Source organism: Protopterus annectens, chromosome 1.part1 (assembly GCF_019279795.1).
Source record: "Protopterus annectens isolate FY-2018-M chromosome 1.part1, PAN1.0, whole genome shotgun sequence".
Taxonomy (NCBI): Eukaryota; Metazoa; Chordata; order Ceratodontiformes; family Protopteridae; genus Protopterus; species Protopterus annectens.
Window position 1 is genome coordinate 285,544,607 of NC_056726.1, and position 16,074 is coordinate 285,560,680.

Here is a 16,074-nt window from a genome sequence, read left to right on the forward strand (position 1 = left end):
TGCTGAAGCACTAAAAAATAATCTTCTCAAACCTGAAACACCTTCTAAACCTATAAATGGCAATGCCTAACCTCAGCAATCTCTAAAGCACTTACCAAAGGCAACACCAAACACCACACATATGCCTACACCTAGTGGAGCACCAAGAGGAAAGCCCTTAAGGCAAGCAAACATATTACCCAGGAACCTTGTCATAGGGGAATCCATTGTATGATACATAGATGCCCCACTCACCAGACTAAAGAGGAAGGTAATGGTTAGTTGCTCATCTGGAGCCAATATCCGCCAAGTTACCCAAATGGTATGATTCTATCATAGTCCATGTGGACATTAATGACCTGAGACATACATCCCTGGATTATGTAAAGAGAGATATTGTTGATCTCTCTGAATATATGTCTTAGGCAGGTGCCTTGCACAGAGCAGCATTCTACCTCCTCCAAAGATGATGCCACAGTACGAACAAAAGATGATTGACTTTAATAATTGGCTTAGTTTTGTTGGCAGTACAGAGGTATCAAACTTCTGTCACATTGCATAAAAGTTCTGGAGAGGCTGATTGATAAATGGGTATACAGAGCAGTAGAAAGTAAGACAGGAGATGAGCAGTTTGGATTCAGATTAGGATACAGCTCAATTCACCCAAAGTTTGCAGTGAGACAGATAGTTGAGAAGAAGTTAGAGATGATGGAAAAGTCCAACTGGCCATTCCTAGACTTGGAGAAAGCATATGACAAGGTCCTAAGAAAACTGATTTGGGCGGTACTGCAGTGGTTTGAAGTTCCAGAAACATTGGTAGAATTAGTGAAACTATATACAGGGACCCAATGACTCAAATATGAACAGCGTTCGGTCTCACAGAGGGGTTCCCAGTTGAAGTGGGTGTGTATCAGGGTTCAGCTCTGGGCTTACTACTGTTCATACTGGTGATGGATGACATCAGCAAACAGGTTGGAGGGGACAGATCAACAAAGCTGCTGTATGCAGATGATGCAGCATTACAGGCAGACTCTGAGGAAGAACTTCAGCAAAGGATAGGAGAATGGAATGCAAAACTGAAGGCACATGGAATAAAACTAAGTACAGATAAGACAGTGGTGATGGCAGCAAATGGGAGAATCAGAAGAATCGGAAAATTGAGATAGAAGTGAAAACAGTGGCACAGGTGAACAGCGTCAAGTATCTGGGAGGGGTGCTTGAGGAGAAGGGAAGTCTGAATGAAGAGTTCAACTCTAGAATCAGAGGGTATGCAGCCAAATGGCATAGAGTGTCAGGTATAGTGTATGACAGAAGAATGCCAAAGAAACTAAAAAGTAAAGTGTACAAAACAGTGGTGCGGCCAATACTACTATATGGTATAGAAACCTGTGCAGCAAAGACAGAGCAGGTGAGGAAGCTAGAGGTTATGGAAATTAAGTGCCTGATAGGGGTGTCAGGATGCACACTGTGGGACAGATGAAGAAATGACAACATAACAGCAGAACCTAAAGTAGCTGCAATTGCAAAAAAGATCAAAGAGAACAGATTATGGTGGTTCGGGTACATGTGCAGAAAAGCAGAAGACAATCAGGTGAAGAGGATTTGGGTTGGACAGGAAGAAGATAGGAGGAAACATGGATGTCCAGCAAAGAGGTGTATGGATTCTGTGAGAAAAAATCTGCAACATTCAGTTATGAATGTCAAAGAAGGCATGAGTGTAGCGTTGAATCAAGAGAGACTGTGACAATTAACATGACACCCAAATCCATAGAGAAAAATGGGGAAAAGGGGGTTGATGATGATGATGATTCTTTTATGAGGCCTTTGCTGTAGATGACTTCTTCAGGGAAACATAAATGAAAGTATTGTTGGAAAGAAATGTACTTTGGATAATGGTTTTGAGCAGTTAGAGACCAAGATATTACTTTTTTACTTGTCTTGATAAAAACTTTGCTTTTATTTCCTTTTTAAACTAGTGTGGTCCTCGGGGGGCTACACAGTTTAAAAAAATGTAAATATGGGAACACTAATCAATAGTTTTTGAGGAACTGGCAAGCAATTACTAGACAGACTACTTTTGCTTATATGTAATTTATTGGGAAATATTCTGAAGTGGAAATATTAGGACTCAAAGAATATATTGTTAAATTGGGGGAACAATTGATAACATTTTAAAAAATCCATATTTTAAAAAAAAACAGAAATATTTTTTAAACACAACACTGCTGAGGAAAATAGATTAAAAACAATTAGACTACGCACTTTTAAAAGCAATGAAAGTTTTAAAATAGGTCAGATTTTTTAATTGGAAAATAGAAAGGCATGTGTTAATGGTCACAGATACTGAATAATTACAAAATGTCTGAAAAAATGTTGATTTTGCAAATTGTTTAATAATGAATCTGAAATCGTTGAAGAAGTTATACCTGTGGACAATAATGTTAATGCAACCTCAACAATGTTATGTTTTTTTTTCTATTAATCTGCATGATCCTCTAGCTTAATGATAATATAATAAAGGTGTTTAAAACGCAGTAATGTTTATGTAATATGTTAATGCTAGCACTGTTGATACAACTGATTTAAGAGTTGCTACTATCATTAATTATAGTAATGATGGTATAAATTAATGTACTGATGTATAGGTTTGACGTGGTTAATTTCAGAAAAGGAAAACACACTAAAATGATGTAGCATACTTAAGGGGTTAGGGTTGCCTTAGTTACCTGATAGTATCTGTCACCTCACAAAAAATAAATAAAGTAAAATGGTCTTATACTAAAGTAGTGTGGGAGTAGTGTAAACAAATAAAAAATATGAAAATAAGATGGGGATAGGATCTGGACAAACAGTAGGTGAACAAAAGCTACAAATAAAACTGCAAATAACTAATGTGAAGGTTTCTTATATGAATTTAACCACAGATGAATTTAATGTTATATCTTTGGAACTATTTTGTTTCTTCCATTGTTAATACACTGCTTGATATTATTTCTGAGTTAAATTATTTTACTAGAAATTTGTATCTAAAATTGTTAATTAATAGACATAAGTTATTTTTCCAAAGTATGTACCTTTAAGTTCTAACTCAGTATCCCCATTATATTTGATTATTTTTTGTTCTTAAAAAGTTGTAAACAAGAAGATGGGAGTTTAAATTTTAAGAAAGGTAGTTTTTATGTAAATTTAAGATTTAGTGATGATGCATCTAAAACAATGTATTATCTAAAAAATGACTATCAAAAAGGCTGCTGATCAGTTGTGGAGTGTATTAGATGTGATGAGACTGTGTTTAATATCTTGTCTAATAAAAATAATTATATTCAAGTACAGTCTACCTTGTTGGCCAAATTACTAGAAATTAGTGTTTTTATTGTTTTTATTTTTATTTTTTATTGTTGTTTCATTATATAACTCAGCATATGAAATAACAAACAATATAATTCATGTTATATGCAAAGATGTTTTATTACAAAGTTCTACTATTTTGTGAATGACCCTTTGGCCATTATCAAGGATTTAACTTGTTAAGGCATAGAATGAACAAGTTCACGGCAATGTTCAGTCATAGAAGCATTGCGTGCCCAAGCTGAAATTAGTTCTTCAATCAGCTGCTGCTTGTTTGTTATGGTCTTTTTCTTCATCTCTAACTTCAGAATAGCCCACAAGTTCTCTATTGGATTCATATCTGGGCTGTTAACTGGTCATGCTAACACTTCAGTACTATGGATCTCAAGGAAACTTGACACTTGTCGAACTTTGTGACATGGGACACCATCGTACATGAAGATGAAGTCCCCTGTCCTGGTAAACCCCTTCTTCTTTGTCTTTGACCAGTCACACAGCTAGGGGAGCAGACATTGCTGTCGTATGGTTCTGTACAGTTCCTGCTTCATGTTTCTCTGAACAATGTAGAGCCAGTCTGTTCTGAAGATGCTCATAATGTTCCACACCATGACTTGAGTGGGGTGCTTGACACGCTGAATGATACAATTATCCTTCATCTGTGCTCCAGATTGTTATCTGACATATTGTACTTGCTGATCTGAACACTGTATTATGCTCTCTTCATTGAAAGCAACCCATTCCCAATTTTCTTCGGACCAGTTTTGAAACTCTTTTGCCCAGCGCAGTCTTTTTGCCTTCATTTGGTTGGACAAGTTCTACTTTTTAGAGGTCTGCAAGCTCAAAGCCCAGCATCCAGAAGTCTCCGTCAAACAGTTCTGGAACTCAGTGTAATACCCTGTTGTTCCATTATTCCCTGCGGTGGGCTACTGGATGCCTTGTGATTCTTACGGCATCAGTGATCAAGCAAAATCATCCCAATGAGTTGTGGACCTTATGCAACCATATTTGCCAGAACGTCTGGGTGACAACCCTTCATCGGTATTCAATTTCTTCCAAATTCGGCTGACAGATGGCTAACTAATGCTGACCTTCTTGGTGATTTCTTATCCAGGAACACCTTCTTTGAGCAGAATCCCAACTTTTGCATGCTTTCATGGCATTAAGTCAACCAATTTATCCATTTTTAAGACTATGGAACCACGTCATTATGACATAATTTCTCTTTAAGTAGGTAAGTAACGTATTAATTTCATGCTAAACAGCTTTTTCTTAAAGAATTAGCAAACTGAAATGATTTTGTGAATTTCTGAAAAAGCCAGACTGAAAATCACTAAAGAAACTAAGAAATGCCCATTATTTATTGATATTTCTATTAATGTGGCCAATACTGTACTTATATTAATAGAAACCACAAAGGCTATACAAATATTTTGGAAAATATTATTTAGTCACGCATTTTGGAAGACTTGTATTGTTACATTAAGGTCATACACGTCTGGAGTACAGCATTTTATGGATTACTTAAAATCCATTCAAATCAGGAAAGATCATCACTATAGCACATTGATGCTGGTAATAAAGGTATTACTGAATCTGCATCTCACTTCCTAGACTATATTTTGAAACCTTTAGGCTGGGATATAGAAAGAGAGTCACTGCCAGCATACCATGTTTGTGCAACAAGGCCTGAAGCTCATTAACAATGAATAGCAAGGGAACTCAGTGTAAGCTGGTGAACTCATTAAATGTCCCACTCATGACTGCAGTAGGTTCTGTGAGAATAGCAAGCATTACTAAGGTGTGGATAATGGAAAGACAAGCAGAAATAGTACTTGTTCATTGTACAAACTCCTTGAAGATGGTCTATGCAAATTATTAGCAAGGAGAACTGATGTGGAAGCCTTAAAGAGCCATAATACAAGTGTGTTCATCTATTTTTTAACCAAATTGAATAGTAGAAATAGGAATGCATGGGGATGTGATGAAAAGGGGAAAGCAACTAGAGGATATAAAGAATGAGCAGGATGGAGGTGTGGCAGGTAGTGCAAATTATTTTGTGGGTCAGGTGCCCATTTTATATATACAAGACTGACACAATGAGGGAGGTGAAGCACAACTGAGGAGAAGACATCAGATAAACAGAGAGAAGACTATGGCGGTGGGGCAACTTAGACAACAAACATGGGTGAACGTAGACACTAAGGGCGTAAAATGGGGATAGGAAGGGCTTGTACAGCTGCCATTTCTGCAAGCTGCATTCCAGACGGAACTTGCTCCATCCCTGCTGGGGCTTAACTCAGATTGCAAAGGCAGTGTGTGGCAGGGATACAGTTTAATGAGCTGCAGGAGGAGCTTCTCTAAGTGGTCAATGCATGCATGCATCTAGCCTTTTGTAAATACACCTCCTCCACAATGTCTGTAAGTTGCCAATGAGTGACAAAGCTGTCACTTTCACTAGTACATCTACCAGCAGGTGCAACAGCACCAACATCCAATGCAGGGCTGGCTGGTATGCCTATTGCAAGTGCTGTAACAGGAGTGGAGATGACAGTGGCAGCTTTAGGGGACCCAAATGTTGTGGATGCAGCAGGTGGTGGTGCTATCACCTGTTGGGGGCTAACAACTCTTCCTGGAAAGCTGGGTGCTACATGCTGCTGCTGCACACAGTCATAAAATAAATGGAGAGACAGAAGTACAGACACAATGAAAAATGCAGCACATATTTATCCTTAATAGGACATCATTTCAGGTACTGTACCTGAAAGAATATCAAGCACATACCCCAAATTACCAGTGATGGCATGATAGACAACTGAGAGGAGAGGGAATAAAACTATGTCTTAACATGTTGAACCCATTACACAATCCAAGTTCAAGTTTCCCTCAACCACACAGTAATGGTGTATGTCAGAGAAGTGTAGATATAAAGAAAAAGTGCAATTCAGATATATATTTCCTTTCAACATTACAGGTACTATGCTCAAAAGAATGGCAAACACCCACCAGAAAGTAACAAAGATAGCACATTATACAGCGGATGGGAAATTAGTCTCACAGTATTCATCACATGAAATCCAAAAATGCTTTAACATGATCAGCTTTTATGCAATCCAAATAAAACCTGCATGAGTTCTCAGAGATATATAATGCAACTCAGACATATATTTCTTTTACAGGTACTATGTTTGAAGGAGCATTATAATGCAGCTCGGATGTGTACTTTTTTTGCAGGTACTATACTCAAAGGAGCATCAAGCAACCACCCCAAAGTAGCAATGATGGCACAATGGGTAAGGAAATCATCTGAAAACAAACTGTTAATGTGTGCAATTCTACAAACACATAGTAAGTTTTGAACTATGGTGCTTAGCACAGAAGTGCCACTACTGGAGAAAACTTATACTGTATCACAGTACAGCTATATTACCTGAACAGATTGTTAACACTTAACCAGTAGTGTATGAAGCAGGCTACTTACTCAGTCCAGTGTCCTCTAAGGTGCTCTGTGCTTCTCCTGTGTAGCTGCACATTCTCTGCAATAGCTTCTGGTGCTACTGAAAGTGAAATAGGAATGTGTAAGATGTGTGAATGGCATACACTGGCAGGTTGTATGTGCAGGTAAGACAAGGGTTGCTTACAGTACAATGGTGGTGGATGAGCTCTAACTTCAACCTCTCACCATACCAGGTGGTCACAATGTTATGTCATGTAACCATAATGGTGATAGCATTGTTCACTCATGCATAAGAGGCTAGTGGCAAGTACACTGCCACTGTCAAACTATTTTAGGCCTCCATTTTGTATTGAGGACCTTCATAACCCCCCTGTAATGGCCATTGACTGCAATCCTTATGTAGCAAGTGGAGGAAGATATTACTTTCCTTCATACACCACCTTTGCTCTTTAAAATGAGCACTACTTTCACCCTCTGTAGAATTGTCAGTGTAGGTAATAAATCACAGAGAAAATTATAGATATTGCATTCTACATCAATTTTTGGGTGTGTCAACTGGCAGGCACAGCAGGCATCTATTTTGTTCTTCTGGTGGTGGGACAGATAAATATATGTACTGTATTGCATTGCTTAAACATTGCACTTTAAGGTAAGAAACATGGCAGTGTTGTATCTGTTCATATGCTAAACAGACTATATATTACAGTGACTCTATTTTCAGTAGGCTAGCTGCGGAATTACTAAGACTATCTCTCTCTCTCTCTCTCTATATATATATATATAAAATTATATATATGTACTATGTGTGTGTACGTGTGCATGTGTGTTCATTTCTTCAGCTGTTTTGGGAGTTATATTTTTCCATTTCCTGTCCACAGGATTGTGAAAATCAGTGTTTCAGAAACAAACCTACATTAATAGTTAAGTATACATGTGATGTCCCTACTCTGGGCCAGTAATTAAGGCACCTGAATCCTCACCACTGATACTAGGGAAGGATGCTCACTTGGAACACAAATGGATACGCTGAGTATTCCCAGATGCAGACCTCTCTGCATCAAGCACAATTTCCCTTAACAGCACACTAGGAACGCACTCAGTCCGGGTTCTGGATTTCTCTATATCTGTCTCTCCCCAGGTCCCCAGTAAGGCTCCCCACTGGTACTGTGAAGACAGTGCTTTGTTTCCCTGTCCCAAGTAGCTGATGCATATACTCTTTGAGATTTAATTTGCAAACACACACATAGATACACACACACACACACGCACACACACACACACACACACACACACACACACACACACACACCTAGGAAAGACTGGCACAGACTGAATAGCTATGACACCTTCTGTCCAAACTATAATGTAGTTTCAATGCTACCAGTCAGTTAATATAAGGATCTTAAAAGGGTATTCAGTTATGCCAAGTGAAATTAATATTAATACAAATGGTAATGTTGACCAAACAGCAAGGCTTTCAGGAGTGGCCACGGTTATCACCAAAGAAATATATGCAAATACTCTCAAAATTAAATATTTTCTAAAAAGAACCAGCTACAATGAAAAGTTTAAATATACTTCATAATAAATAATAAAAGAACAAGAAAATACTAAATATCTATTTACAGTAACCACCAGAGTTTTAGTCACAGGAAATATTAAAAATAACACACCTGGAAAGTTTCACACAGTTATAGAAAAACAGTATTTAGCTAATCTCACTCTCTATTCCTGATTCACTAAACGAATTACTGTTCCTACTTATTGAATAGAACAAGGCAAGGTAATGTGGGTGAGTGGTCCTTGTTGTCAGATAAAAGACAGAATACAGAATTTATTTATTTATTTAACATTTGTTGACCAGGAAAGTCCAACTAGGACAGAGCCTATTTTCAGTGGAGGCCTTTGGAGAAATGCTCCAAATGCATGTCTTTAGAATGTGGGAGAAAACAGGAGTACCCGGAGGCAACCCATGCAAACACAGGGAGAACATGCAAACTCTGCACAGAAGGCACCCCAACCAAGAACTGAACCAGAGAACCTCTTGTTGTGAGGCAACAATGTTAACTGCTGCACCACTACACCACCCAGAATGCTAAGAGTAATCTCCTACTAATATCTAAATATTATTTCTGGGTTACAGAATGACATCACACATATCAGGCCATGTGACTCTGTTTCCCATGCTATCACGAATACTAGAAGCTGCCAGGATTTCAGCACCTACATGTTGATAATACACACACACAAGAGCATTTCTCAGATGTGATGTAGCTGCTGGAAGTCATAAAAACATAAAACCATTCCACTCTTCCTGCAGGAGCTACAACCTATTTTCTAGCACATACATTGCATCTCCTGCTCCATTTAAAACTGTGGGATAACATCTTTATGCCTTAACCCATATAGTAATTTAATTTCAAGAATATTTTTTCAAAGTCAGGTGGATTATCCTCCTCCTTTATAGTATATGTTGTTACAATGTGCACATTTAATTTACAATAATACATGTACAGTTCTTTTTCTTCCAGCAGGGCACACTGTTGATACATTTTAACACAAACAAGCCTCACAAATATATTTTCATAGCAAGCATCTATAAAAATCAGTTTGATATACAAATGACATATAATTATTTACAAAATTCCAACTCGCTGTGCTGGCATACTGTATGTTACACATCCACTGCCCCACTTCTCCTTTTCATTTTTATTTTGAATTAATAGCTTCTTCAAACAATCTTTTTTTAGATTTTTTTTTAATTTCAAGATAAAAACTCAAACATATTAACACTACAAAAACTTGAAAAAAAATTGAAATCACCATTCTACAGGTATTTTGTCATTAATAAAATCCCATTCCATTTTAGATAAAACAAACATGTAATATCTTCTTTATCTACCAGGGTTGTAATGTTTTCAGTGTACTAACTACAGGGAGGGTAACCTATGTTCATAGTGTTCATCCATCTATGCTACATGGAATATTTCTGTCATGGATCTACTTATGAAGTCAGAACTGTATCAAACTATCATAGCTAATTTCTTGTCACAGGGCATTAGTTGTTATCAGTCATGGAAATGACAAACTTTTTACCTTCTCCTGTCACATATTTACTGGCAAACATGCAGCATCTGGACCATCCAGTAGAGGATGCGTTTCACTATCTTTAAAGAATTACATCTTTTATATTTGTTTTAACATTAAAGGCAAAAAAAGGCAAGTTTGAGTTTGCAGCCAAGGATAATGACAATTATTATCTTCTCTTCTGCATGCATATTATTAGTATTTTTTATCATTGTCCAAATGGTTATGTTAAAACATATTAGGGTATATTCAAACTAAGCTGCCTGTTGTTATACAGAGTCCAACACAACCAGTTAATTATCTGTTTGTAATGGCAGCTGACTGGACTAATATGGGGACAGAGAAAGATTTATAGTTTTATAACAAAAGGAGTGAAAATGGTGTTGCAACCAGAGCTTTCCAGGGGTTAAGTTGTTCTACAGACTCATAAGTCAATTTCAAGCTAGTACATAACAGGTAGTAAACTCACCTTTAGTGCTGGAAGAACAAAAGGCTGTTGAGTTTTATCTCTGCTCCAGGTGATTGCATTGCTGATGCTGCACACCTGCATTCAATGTCCCTCACATGAGACATTAAGCCGAGGTCTCATCTGCTTATGCTGGTGGTAGCTCAGGTGGATGTGATACAAAATTAAAACATTATTTACATATCTACAGACACTTGTATACACATTTCTATTTCTTTCTATTTTTCATGTTTTTTCTTAGAACATCCTCAATGTTACTCTTCCACAATTGATCTCCAACTCTTTTTTCCACATCTAAAATATGATTTTTCAGAATATATTTGCAAAAATGTATTTTCTATTAAACATATTTTAATTTAGTATTTCATACCAAATAACTTTTATAAATAAATACAGAAAATAAATTATTTACCATTCTGACAGATTCTTTCTTCATATTCTTATAATATACATACATAATCATATTCATATCTATATTGTTTATGTCATTAGTATTGTCAAAAAAATTTACAAAACTTCTTCCAGAGTTTCAGTACTCCCTTACATTTCAAAAAAAAAAAAAAAATCCTCTGTTCTTTCTTCCTCCTCACAAAGCAAACACACTCTTTCAACTTTCTTTTCATATGGTATAATCTCCTTTACTGGTAATTTATTTATTACCATTCTCTATGAGAAATCCTGACACTCTAATATCTTGGTACACCATTTTTTTATTTACTTTGTTAATTTCTTTCTCGATTTACATAATATTGTTTCATCACATTATTATATCGCATCCTACTATCTTTATCATTATCATCCATTTTTATTTTCCACATTAGTATTATTTTTGATAATTTTTAATGTCTTCATTTGCATATTATTTTTCTCTTTTTCTTACGTTCATTATTTCCCATAGTTTTTGTACTTATTTTTAAACATTCTCACTATTAACTAATTCCTAGACCTATATTAATACTTTATACAGGTTTAAGGAAGCAAAATATATAGATGGATTTAGTAACCCCAAGTGTCCTCATTTTCACTCATACATACAACATACTTTTTTGAGGGGTGGTTAATCTTGGAATCCCATATGAAAAAAACACCAATTGCACAATTTCCTTTTCATATTTTACTGAAATCATATCAACATTTGACATGCGCTATTTCCTTTCAATGCAAAATTCACCAGATAAATCTTTTTCCTGAACACAAATCTAGCCATCCTCTGCAGAAGACATATTTTTAATTTATTTCATCAGTCCTTCCCATTGCATCTCAGCTACATCATTTTCCCACATTTTATTCCCAGCAAAGACACTTCATTCATTGAAAAATACACCCCACCCATTTTTACCACATTACTTAAACCCTTTTTATCCTTATTCAAGGTAATTCCCATTTCCTTTAAATATCCATTCAGACAAACCATCAGTTACCTCATCCATATTTTGTTCTTAGCAACTACAACTATATCATCTGTGTATGTCAAAACAGCCAGTATCTCCACCTCCTTTTGTAATACATATCTAGCATTTTATAAGATACTTCACTCATTATTGCATTCATCACAATGAAAAAGCAAAATTCTACTCATGGGACATCCTTGTCTTATTATACCACACTTCATGCATATATTTTTACGCAGTCACCCATTCACTAACATTTTCACCCTACTATTCTGATATGCTAACAAACATACTCTCCTAATTATATTACCTATTCCGTATTTCTCCATAATATTCCACAAAGCTTCATGCCCCATAATATTAAATGCTTTGCTAATATCACCTACCATAAGTTTCAAATTATCCTTCTTTTACTTATAACATCATCCACAATTTCTCTTACAAGCAATAAAAATTCTTGAAATCCCTTCCATTTTTTACTAGATATACTTTCTTTCATAATATCCCTCATCCTTCCCTCCATTCTCCTCTGTATTATTCCCATAAAAATGTTAGAATCCATGTTATTTAGTGTGATGTGTCTCCATTTTTATTTCATTTTCTCATCTTTCTTCCATATATATTTTAGTAAACCACTACATAACTCTTCATAAGCAATCAACCATTCATTCAGTACATTTACAATATACCCTTATTGTCAGTCTATTAATTTCTTGTACATTACATATCATAAACCATCTGGGCCTGATACTAAATCAACATTTACTTTCTTAAGTGCTTAATTCAATTCACTAATAGTAATTTCATTTTCATACTCTTCCTTAATTTGGTCTGGAAATTTCTGTACTTTCCATTTTCTCTCTTGTTTTCATTCTTTATACTCTTATACATATTTCCATATGTTGCACTAAAAAACTTATAATTTGCTCTTCTGTTACTTTCACCTCTCCTTTTACATTTTTAATTTCACTCATTATACTGATATCACCATTAACTATTTTACTGCAATATACAGACACCTCCTCCCTTTTCCCTTTTAAATAATATTTCTGCCTAAACAGTAATGCCTTAATTTTTTTCTTGATTTCTTTTATGTATTTCTTGTTTACATCATAACACTTTATTGTGTTATTCTCTAAATTCTCTAATACATTTCTATACATTTCCAATATTTCAGCTTGTGTTCCTCTCTTACATCATCCTTCCACCGAAGCAAAAAAAAAAAAAAACTTTGCATACTACTTTTTAAATTAATTCCACCATTCAGACCATTTTTTTTATAGAAGTCCATCATGGTTTTATGATCCTTCAATAACTGCAATACTTCCCACTTGCCAATTTCACCCAATAATTTCCCAATTATTCTTTTTATTCAGTGCCCTATTTTAATATACTCCCTTTCTTCCATCCCCTCCATCCATATTGCTAAATGGTCTGAGAAACCTGTCACAACTGTAACATCACATGCTAACCCCAAGCCTTCTAATAATACAAAAAAATCAATTTAAGATCCAAGTTACTCCCTTCTATACGTCCATTGACATTTGTTCCACACTGCTAATTTACTACATGTTATTTCCTATATTTTTTATAGCTTGCTCTTTCTTTGTACATCTTCTCACTTAAATCACATTAAAGTCCCCTGCAATTATAATTTTCATGGTAATCACCACATAGTGATGAAAGAGATTCTCTCTCTTTCCTTGCTAGTTGTTTATGTATTCAGAGCTATGGTTCTATAAATGTGTTCTCTCCACTTCACATCAACAGTTAAGCATCCTAGCCTTACCAGTATTGGGCCTATATCAAATCTTCGAAGAAGTAAAATGCCGAACATTAAAACATCGACCCCACAACATTGAATGATGAAAATAGTGAAGCCCCAGAACACCGAAATTTTACTTAGGGAAAGATTTTGGTGGGCTGTTCCATGGCTTCGCTATTTCCTCCACTGTGGTGCGAGAGTTACAGACCTTAGGGTTAGGGTGAGGGTTAATGTAAGTGGATAGTTAGTAATGTATGTATGGTGTAGTGTAGGATTGGGTTTTGTTAACTGTATGTTTGTGTATTAATTGCTTTGTTTGTGTATAGTTTCGTAGGGTATGTGTGCGATAGTTACGGACCTTAGGGTTAGGGTGCGGGTTAAGGTAAGTGGATAATTAGTAATGCATGTGTGATTTAGTGTGGGGTTGGGTTTTGTTAACTGTATGTGTGTGGTTTATTTATTTTGGTGTACTTGTGTGTATGTTTCTCAGAACAACAAATTTTTTCCCTGGGAAATAATTTGCTATTCTGAGCGTTCAATGTTTTCAATATTTGAAATTCCAAGTTCTAACATATAGTGTTCGACATTTTGGAATTTTAAATATATGATATAGATCCCCAATATTATATCTAGTATTTCACTGTTTCTTTACACAACACAGCCACTCCAGAGCAACATTCATTTCTGAAGTTCCATACTACATTTTCACCCCACAGTTATTCTTTTTGCAGTCTTTTATCACTTGCATAAATCTTCCATCTTCTAACAATAACATCCACATCACATTTAGCACAACAGTCCAGCATTCCTATCCTTTCTACAGTATTAGCAATACTGTTCACATTTACTGGAAGTACTCTAAAAGTGTTGCTTTTCCATCTAAGTTTAGGGGACGTATTTTTTAATTTTCATTTTCTTATTTTTACTTATTGTACTCTTTCCCCATTGAATCTTTTTCCTGGGATTGTGTACAAAAAATCCTTGAGCCTCAGAATCAGATTGTTCACGGACTAGAACTTCAAAAAAATCATAGAGCCAATCCCTTCCCTGACCTCTCTTCCTGCATGAAAACTCTCTCTTCCTTTTCCATTCTATATTTGTTTCTTCTTCTACAGTCTCTTCTTCATTTAGTTCACCCTCTCTCTCTCTGCCTCTTGTTATCCTTTCTTCTGTATGATTTCTTCCCTTTCACATTTTACATCATTTAGTGTTTGCTTTTGACAGTCCATCCAAAAGTGTCCCCTTTTACTCAACCTGCATTGATCCACATACCTTTTTGTTGTATATCCTTTTCTCCCCACACTGGTTGCATTGTATCTTACCACAAAGATACCTCAAAAGAAACACAATTTAGGGTGACCAGCATTTGTTAATGTCCTTCTGTGACTAACCACAAAAATTGAAATTGGCAAGTGTTTCACCATGTTTTTTCCACATTTCAAAACAGCTTCCAGTTTCCACCCTGAATTACATAAGTTTCTATCATCTCTAAATTTAACAATGTTATCAACAGTTTCACTCAAGCCCTGCATGCATTTTTTAACATCTTCTTCATTTTCCAGTTCATCAGTCCTAAAAAATATAAAACCTGCTTTTTTAATGTTTAAGTTACTACCAGAAAACAAATAATTGTTCAATGGATAAATGTTCTTCTTTTAGTTAGACAGTTCCAGAAATGTCATCATTAGGCCATCATATTCAAAGGTTAAGTCACAAAATGTCTCAGTCATCAATGTATAAAAGGCCAAATTTCTTGAGTTTTAAATCCCAGACCATTGACCAAATTGCCCCTTACATAATATCTATTACAGTCTTATTTTTTGTTCGTATTCACACAGTTTGCCTTATCTTTTTGACAAACTTTTACCTACAGTTTGTTGTTGCTCTCTCTTTTTATCTTCTATCACTGCTGCATAAGTTTTAATTGCTAAATTGTCTGCTGCCACAAAACTGCACTCCTCAGTTTGTTGCTGCTTTCTTATTTTACTATCTGTTACTACTGCATAAGTTTTAACTGGTGCATTCTTTGCTGCTATATTATTTTATCCCTTCTCAACATTACCATCTGCAGCACTTCTAAAAATGTTATCTGCCATCTCACTCTATGAAACAGCAGAACTGTCACCTGCTCAATTATTTTCAATAGAATATCATCTGTAAGCTCTACTGATGCCAATTTAATTTGCAGCACTTCAATTGACTCTTTTACTTAATTTTCTATTCAGACAGCTAAATGCTGCTCGTTTATAGTATCCACCTCAAAAGAATCTTTATCTGTATTCTGATTCTTGATTTTATAGAAAATGTTCTCCTAATTATCATTTTCCATCTCCAAACTATCCATAGATTTTCTCTCTTCCTCCATACTGATGCTTTTCTTAGGTCTCTTCCTTGCTGCTGTAAAAGCCCTGAAATGCCTTCTAGTGGATCCAAGCTGCTGTAGAAGCCCTGCAGTGCCATATAGCAGATCCAAAAAGAAAAGAGTAGTTTTTTTTATTGATAATCACCACTTGTATATATTATTTACATAGTATATATTATTTACATTATTTGCACAGTATACACTATTTATAATCAGTTATAC